Source organism: Pseudophryne corroboree, chromosome 5 (genome assembly GCF_028390025.1).
Source record: "Pseudophryne corroboree isolate aPseCor3 chromosome 5, aPseCor3.hap2, whole genome shotgun sequence".
Classification (NCBI taxonomy): domain Eukaryota; kingdom Metazoa; phylum Chordata; class Amphibia; order Anura; family Myobatrachidae; genus Pseudophryne; species Pseudophryne corroboree.
In genome coordinates, this window is record NC_086448.1 from 751,903,340 (window position 1) to 751,912,410 (window position 9,071).

At 46.0% G+C, this 9,071-nt stretch overlaps 1 long non-coding RNA gene across 1 annotated transcript; it reads left to right on the plus strand.

Annotated features, from left to right (window-relative positions):
* Positions 1–5,096: 5,096 nt before the first annotated feature.
* On the plus strand, positions 5,097–7,324 carry LOC134929412 (uncharacterized). Its single transcript, XR_010178548.1, has 3 exons — positions 5,097–5,334; positions 6,898–7,047; positions 7,157–7,324. It is a non-coding gene; the product is annotated as an uncharacterized LOC134929412 (long non-coding RNA).
* Positions 7,325–9,071: the final 1,747 nt, after the last annotated feature.

The following is a 9,071-nucleotide window of genomic DNA, read 5'->3' on the forward strand; positions in this document are numbered from 1 at the left end:
GAGGCAATTCCATTCGGCAGGTTCCATGCACGGATCTTTCAGTGGGATCTGTTGGACAAGTGGTCCGGATCGCATCTTCAGATGCATCGGCTGATCACCCTGTCCCAGAAGGCCAGGGTGTCTCTGCTGTGGTGGCTGCAGAGTGCTCATCTTCTAGAGGGCCGCAGATTCGGCATACAGGACTGGGTCCTGGTGACCACGGATGCAAACCTCCGAGGTTGGGGGGCAGTCACTCAGGGAAGAAACTTCCAAGGACAATGGTCGAGTCAGGAGGCTTCCCTACACATAAATATTCTGGAACTAAGGGCCATTTACAATGCCCTAAGTCAGGCAAGGCCCCTGCTTCAAAACCAGCCGGTGCTGATTCAGTCAGACAACATCACGGCGGTCGCCCATGTAAACCGACAGGGCGGCACAAGAAGCAGGATGGCGATGGCAGAAGCCACAAGGATTCTCCGATGGGCGGAAAATCACGTGATAGCACTGTCAGCAGTGTTCATTCCGGGAGTGGACAACTGGGAAGCAGACTTCCTCAGCAGGCACGACCTCCACCCGGGAGAGTGGGGACATCATCCAGAAGTCTTCCAACTGATTGTAAACCGTTGGGAAAGGCCACAGGTGGACATGATGGCGTCCCGCCTAAACAAAAAGCTAAAAAGATATTGCTCCAGGTCAAGGGACCCTCAGGCGATAGCTGTGGACGTTCTAATGACACCGTGGGTGTACCAGTTGGTTTATGTGTTCCCTCCTCTTCCACTCATACCAAAGGTGCTGAGGATAATAAGAAAGAGAGGAGTAAGAACTATACTCATCGTTCCGGATTGGCCAAGAAGGACTTGGTACCCGGAACTGCAAGAAATGATCTCAGAGGACCCTTGACCTCTGCCTCTCAGACAGGACCTGTTACAGCAGGGGCCCTGTCTGTTCCAAGACTTACCGCGGCTGCGTTTGACGGCATGGCGGTTGAACGCCGGATCCTGATGGAAAAGGGCATTCCGGTTGAAGTCATTCCTACGCTGATAAAAGCTAGGAAAGATGTGACAGCAAAGCATTATCACCGCATATGGCGAAAATATGTTGCTTGGTGTGAGGCTATGAAGGCCCCCACAGAAGAATTTCAGCTGGGTCGATTTCTGCACTTCCTACAGTCAGGAGTGACTATGGGCCTAAAATTGGGATCCATTAAAGTCCAGATTTCGGCCCTGTCTATTTTCTTTCAAAAAGAATTGGCTTCACTGCCTGAAGTTCAGACGTTTGTTAAGGGAGTGCTGCATATTCAGCCCCCTTTTGTGTCCCCAGTGGCACCTTGGGATCTCAACGTTGTGTTGGATTTCCTAAAATCACATTGGTTTGAGCCACTTCAGACCGTGGAATTAAAATATCTCACGTGGAAAGTGGTCATGCTTTTGGCCTTGGCTTCGGCTAGGCGGGTGTCAGAATTGGCGGCTTTGTCCTGTAAAAGCCCCTATCTGATCTTCCATATGGACAGAGCAGAATTGAGGACGCGTCCCCAATTCCTCCCTAAGGTGGTATCAGCGTTTCATTTGAACCAACCTATTGTGGTGCCTGCGGCTACTCGGGACTTGGAGGCTTCCAAGTTGCTGGACGTAGTCCGGGCCCTGAAAATCTATGTTTCCAGGACGGCTAGAGTCAGAAAGACTGACTCGCTGTTTATCCTGCATGCACCCAACAAGTTGGGTGCTCCTGCTTCTAAGCAGACTATTGCTTGCTGGATCTGCTCCACGATTCAACTTGCACATTCTGCGGCTGGACTGCCGCATCCTAAATCAGTCAAAGCCCATTCCACGAGGAAGGTGGGCTCTTCTTGGGCGGCTGCCCGAGGGGTCTCGGCTTTACAACTTTGCCGAGCTGCTACTTGGTCGGGTTCAAACACGTTTGCAAAATTCTACAAGTTTGATACCCTGGCTGAGGAGGACCTTGAGTTTGCTCATTCGGTGCTGCAGAGTCATCCGCACTCTCCCGCCCGTTTGGGAGCTTTGGTATAATCCCCATGGTCCTTACGGAGTTCCCAGCATCCACTAGGACGTCAGAGAAAATAAGAATTTACTCACCGGTAATTCTATTTCTCGTAGTCCGTAGTGGATGCTGGGCGCCCATCCCAAGTGCGGATTGTCTGCAATACTTGTATATAGTTATTGCCTAACTAAAGGGTTATTGTTATGAGCCATCTGTTCGTGAGGCTCAGTTGTTATTCATACTGTTAACTGGGTATAGTATCACGAGTTGTACGGTGTGATTGGTGTGGCTGGTATGAGTCTTACCCGGGATTCCAAATCCTTTCCTTATTGTGTCAGCTCTTCCGGGCACAGTTTCCCTAACTGAGGTCTGGAGGAGGGGCATAGAGGGAGGAGCCAGTGCACACCAGTAGTCCTAATTCTTTCTTAGAGTGCCCAGTCTCTTGCGGAGCCCGTCTATTCCCCATGGTCCTTACGGAGTTCCCAGCATCCACTACGGACTACGAGAAATAGAATTACCGGTGAGTAAATTCTTATTATTATTTATTAACAGTTTCGTATATAGTGCAGCAAGTTCTGTTTTTTTTACAAGTGGACACATCGGTTTTTGCACTTGCGCTAGCTATGTACTATACGGTTATTGCACCGATTTGCCAATAATGGCCTGATGTATAGTGCAGTAGTTCTCAAACTCAGTCCTCAGGACACCACACCATTTATGTTTTCCAGGTCACCTAGCAGGTGCATACCTCCCAACATGACTCTCTCCAGGAGGGACAAAATGCTCTGCTCCTGGATTTTCTCTTAATTTATGATTGCCGGCACCTGTGTTGAACAGGCTAATGGAGAAGAAAGGCGTTTCAGCACAAGCGAGGACAATTATAACTTAAGAGGGAAGTCCAGAAGCAGAGCATTGTGTCCCTCCTGGAGAGGGTCATGTTGGGAGGTCTGCAGGTGCACTGTGTATCACCAAATGTATAATTTTAAAATTCCACAGGTGACCTGGAAAACATGAACTGCGTGGGGTCCTGAGGAAAGAGTTGGAGAACTTGTGGCATAGTGTGTAGGCATGATCGTTTCATCAATGAAACGGAAAATCACAGCTACAGGCCGTTCTCCTAGTGAAGTGGGCAGGATGGGAAGAGAACAGTGGCCGTGGGGATGAGGCGGGGCTAATATTATGCAAATTGGATCATTCTAGCCCCGTCCCCTCCCCACGGAAATTCAGCATTTTGTCATAATGAGGGTGGGCTCAATGAAGTACAGTAAGTGACTATCGCTGTCCCCAGAGCTGTCAGTAGGTAAGCGTGCCACAAACAATCCTTTGATTATATGATTGGTCAGTCTAGCCAAAAGTTCCCAATAGTGTGTAGTGTGTGGGCAATTTAGAGAATCTGACCATGGGCCTCATTCAGATCCCAAAGTATTTACGGTGGTCTGGTAATGGTATGCCGGTGCCCGGTATCCCGACGGTCAACATACCAACCGCGGGATCGCGGCAGCAGAATGCCGGGTGGGAGCCTTTTGCGGGCTCGTGTCACGCAGCGGGGTCGCCATAGGTTCTATTTGCACTCCGTAGGTATCGTAGTGGGAATAGACCCTGTGGGGTATATTTACTAATCTCCCAATTTTGACCGAGATGCCGTTTTTTCATCAAAGTGTCATCTCGGTAATTTACTAAACTCAAATCACGGCAGAGATGAGGGCATTCGTATTTTTTTGGAAGTAGTTGTAAAAAATTACGAATGAATACACCATCGGTCAAAATACGCCTGTTTAGATATGAATCTCGGTCATTTACTAACCATTCGTAATTGTAATGTCTGCCGTGAAAATGCATTTGCGGCCGTGAAAAAATACAAATCGTAAAAAAGTCCTAAAAAAAACGCACCTGCTTTTGAAAAGCGTGTTTACATGTGTACTCAATTATCCATTACTCACACCTGAATGTTTGGCCCTATAAAAGTGTTCCAGGCACATTTTGAAATTCTCTCACTCTGAAATGGCGGCTGTGGTGTGTGCCAATGACTTTCTGTTTGCTGTGGGATACCTTAGACTGCTCCATGAGGCTTCCAGAAATCAGGGCCAGGTAAGTGAACATGGTCAGCAGGTTGTCCAGGTACCGCGGAGGCTGCGCCAGCCACGTTTTTTTAGGGGTCGTTTAAACTTAAACGCATTGTCCGATGATAGGGTCATACAGATGTTCCGCCTAAATAGAACCAACATTTTCCGCCTGTATGACCTTGTCAAACTGGGACTAGACCCTGAGACAGCACGCTCTCGCTCTGTCTCAGGCTTGCACAAACTCCTGGCTGTGTTACACTTTATGGCTACTGGGAGCTTCCAGGCTGTGGCAGGCGACGTTATTGGTATCTCACAGCCAACCTTTTCAAAATATTTGAATCAGGTGAGTCAAAAAATACATAGCCGGTTATGTCTAAGTGTTGCTTCTGTAAGCACTTACAACACAGTATTGTATAGAATACCTAACATGACACTCACCTTAGATTGTTTAATGTCCACTCAGGTTTTGGATGTCTTGGATCCACATATTAAGGCCTCAATCTGCTTCCCTACCCTGGAGTCGGAGTGGCGTGCTGTCAGGGAAGCTTTCTATGAGCTTGCTCGCATGCCCAATGTGCTGGGGGCCATAGATTGCACACACGTTCAGCTGAGATCACCTAGGGGCCGTCAATATATATATACTAATAGACATATGGCCCAATCCACTAATGTCCAGGTGGTCTGTGATGCAAAATTAAAAATTATGAGTGTTGTTGCAGGTTACCCTGGTGGCTGCCATGACTCCTTCATCCTCAGTCAGTCATCGCTCTTCGATAAATTTGAGGACGGACAAATGCCTGATGGCTGGCTGCTGGGTATGTTTAAAATGTGTTGTGTGTATGTCTTTTAACAACAAACTCCATTTTTGACTTGGGTAATGAATAATCTTACAAATGTACTAATGTTGACTATATCTGTTTTTCAGGTGATGGTGGTTACGGCTGCTACTCTTGGCTCCTTACTCCATTGTCCCAACCTGATTGTCCTGCTGAACACAGTTACAATCATGCACATAAGGCTACGCGGAATGTGATAGAAAGATGTTTTGGTGTGCTGAAATCACGGTTTCGGTGTCTGGATAAATCTGCAGGCCTTTTGTTGTATAGTCCCTCAAAGGTGACTAGGATTGTGTTCTGCTGCTGTTTTCTCCATAATCTGTGTTTAAGTCAACATCTGGCACATGATGAGGGAGAAAGCAGTCAGCAAGCAGAGGAGTTAGAAACATCTGGTGACAGTGTGAGTACATATGTAGGGAGGCAGGTACGGCAAGAAGTGATTCAGCGGTATTTTTCGGGTAAGTTTTTGTTGGATGTAATTATCCTTGACTAAACACTTTGCAATACAAACAATTGTGTGTTTTGTTACTTACTGTTTGTTGTTTATAGTGGTGTGTACATTGTAGTTAGTTTATGTTATCAATACATTGTCATTCATTACCCCAGAAAAACATACATACATACATAGCAGCTTCTACAATGTTTGAGACGGACACAGGAAGTTGTGTGTTTGCCTAAAATTTTTATTTATTGCGTTACACAAATGTTTTTTTTTTATTATTTTTTGCGCTTGTGTGTGCTGGGTGCTGTGCTTTGTGCTGGCTCACTGGCACGTGCTCGGGAGGATCGCCGAACAGGGGATGTTACTGGCGTTTGGCTAGGGGTCGTGGTTCCAGAGCTGGAGGTCACTTGTTGTGCTGCCATCAATGATATGTTGTTGCTTAAATTATTTATGCTGGCATTCAGTTGTGTGTTGGTTGCAGTGTGGCTGGCTACAATCCGGGATAATGATTCATTCACAACCTGGTTGTGCTGTATTAGTTGTATGAGTGTTTGGTGCTGGCGCTGTTGCTCATCAATGATGCGCGTTAAATGAGCCAGCATTTGGTTGTTGTCTGCCCGTATTTGCTCCATAGATGTTGCGATTCGGCCTACTTGGACAATCAGTCTGCCCGAGTTGCGACTAATGCGCGGTAGATGATGGGGCAGACTGGCAAGGTGTTGGGTATGTGCGGTCAGGCTGGCATTGCTTTGGGTCTGTTGGCTTGTCCAACTGGACCAAAAGTCATCTGGAATTTGTGGCTGGGGTGGAGCTTGGACCAGTTGTGGACTCATGGAGGCTTGGGGGATATCCTGCGGCTGTATTGGCTGGCTCGGGTCAACAGGTGTTAGTTGCAGTGTGAATGTTGCCTGTTGGTCTTGTCCCTGCTGGTCCACGTCGGGCATCAAGCTTGGCTCTGTATGGGGTGGCCAACATGCACTGTTTACTTTACAAATAATATATTTGCTAGTTCTAAACATTTCTACATTCCTAATACTCCATTATTTTTGTATTTTGAGTTGTGTTTTTAAACTTAAAATTTATTTGGTTTCCAAACACATATATACCATCACAGGCGTGCACATAGACTGACTTGCGGAATCCTCACCTAACTACCTCCCCTCCACAGCATTACAGTGTTCTGTCACCTCCCCTGTCCAGGATATAGACTGCATACCTGGATAGTCCAGAGGAGCGGAGCAAGTAAGCAGTCTACATACAGGACAGGGGAGGTGTGTGAACACTATAATGGTGTGGAGGGGGTGGTGGTGGATTTATTTCAGTCAGTAATGTGGTGTTATTTTTATGTGCACGTGTGTGGCCTAAATTTTTACAAATGTCTGTTCATTTTTAAATTTGATGTTGGCGAGAGCAACCACTAAGACATTGAAAAATTCTGCATTTGCACCTTAAAAAATTTAAGACGTAACATCACATTGGTTGTTATGGCAAACATGTAATCTCAACTACAACTCACATCATAGTAACTGTACTGTGTAGATTATTTGCTATGTGTTTAGTTTATGTTTTGACTCACCAGATAACTGAGGTGATCTGGGCTCATCACTCTGTGGACTCGCCAATAGTGCCTGTGGTGGCTGGGGTGAGACTGCAGAAATGCGCCGCCTGGGTGGGGAAGATGGATCCGCAGATTCAGAGACAAGACGCCGTGTCTTACTTGGCCTCCTGGGTAAGTGACCCGAGCCCTGTGATGGGCGCCTTAGAGGAGGGCGGCTTACAGAAGCTGAACCTATGAGAATATATAAACATTAATATTTTGTACTTCTATGTGTTTGCAGAATATGTGACTACAGTGAATTCTTACCTGCAATCCCAGCATCATCCTGAGTTGTCTGTGGCCTGTCTGGCCGGCTGGTCTGTCGGACTGTTGAAAAAGTTGAAAAAACATTATGACCATACTTTGTAAAAAAATGCTAACTGCAAAGCATTAGTGTACTGTAACCATCTTGTACGTATTGTAAATTAAACTAATTTCTGCTTAAGATCTTCGTGATTCCTTAATTTGTTATGTATATAAAAATGTACATGGTGTTGCACAAAAAAAAACTGTAACATTGATGAATTATGTGTCAGATATTGCATAGATTGATTACTTGCAACTTGAACCAAAATGTAAATTAAAAGTTTGTTTACAAATCGATTCAAAAAAAAAAACATCAGAACAAGCTGCTATTAGATACAACAGCTATGTCCAAGCAATATCTCATATTAATTATTGGAACTACACATACCAGCATGCACTGCACCTGATTTTGCATTATAAATTTAAAAAACTACAGCCAAGGCAAGATGGGAAATGCAGTTTCAAAACACAAAAACAGCTTAAGGGTGCATAGGCCTGCAATACATGACCAACAATGTATGCATACTTTTAAAAATTAATTTTTCCAGCATTATCATTTTGCACACTTTAAAATATAATTTCTAATTATCAAACTCACCATCCTGCGTGGGTCGGTCCGAATCCCGGACATGAGTTGCAGACACCACTTCTGCTGGAATCAGTGCCCGCACAGGCTCCTCCCACTCCCGATAGGTTGCCCGGAAAGGGGGTCCACCCCCGGTTTTGCGGGCTGATTTAGCCTCTTTGGCCATCTTGGCCTTGATACGGCGCTTTATGTCATAGAACCTCTTGCGACACGTGTCCTCAGTCCGCCTCACCACACCCTCACTATTTACGGCAACTATTACTTTCCCCCACAGGACAGACTTCCTGCGGGAGGACACCTTGGCAGCATCCTGCCCAAACAATTGCCGATGGTGCTTCATGAGCTCACGCACCAACGCCATGTTTTCATCATAGCTGAACTTAATATTCCTGCCAGTCTTGATAGTGGTGCGTGGCTGCGGAGCCACAGCACCATCACTCTCACTGGAGAATGCAGCAACAGGCACCCCCTCCTCCTCCTCCTCACTAACCTCCTCCCTCTCACTAACCCCCTCCACCTCACTCACCTCCTCCACCTCACTAACAGCCTCCACCTCAATAACCGCCTCCCTCTCACTAACCTCCTCCACCACACTGACCTCTGAGTCAGACATGAGGACAAACGACACAAAACACAGAAAAATAAATACAGAAAACACACTCCTCCACTACTACTACTACACACCACACAGCCAACACACACGCTCACTCACTCACTCACAAACAATGACAAAAGACTATATAAAAAAAACAAGGACAAAAAAGTTTACAAACTGTGAAAAAACAATACTACAAATATGACAAGACTACTTACACACACAGTACAGCAATCAACAATCACAAAACTCCTCACCAAATCCACCAAAAACTCCACCAAACTCACCAACTACAAATACACCTTCCTCTCTCCTCTCCACTAGCTAAACCCACGAGGTGCGGTGTGTTTGGGGCGGTTTTATAGTAATGTGCACAGACACTCCGCCATCACGAATACAACCAATCACGGACGCGTGACAAAAACGAAACTTAGGACTAAAAACGCGGCCGCGAAATAAAAATCACTGCCGTAACAGACATGTGACGCAGTCGTAAAATACACTAAAAACACGGCCGCAAAACAACCAAATCGGCCGCATTCTACACCAGAAAACCACGAATGACATCGACATCGGACAAAACCAAAAATACAAATACGACAGCTTAGTAAATCCGTCGTAACAAATTCAAAAAGTTGCAGTTTTACACTTTCGATGTCATTCGTGATT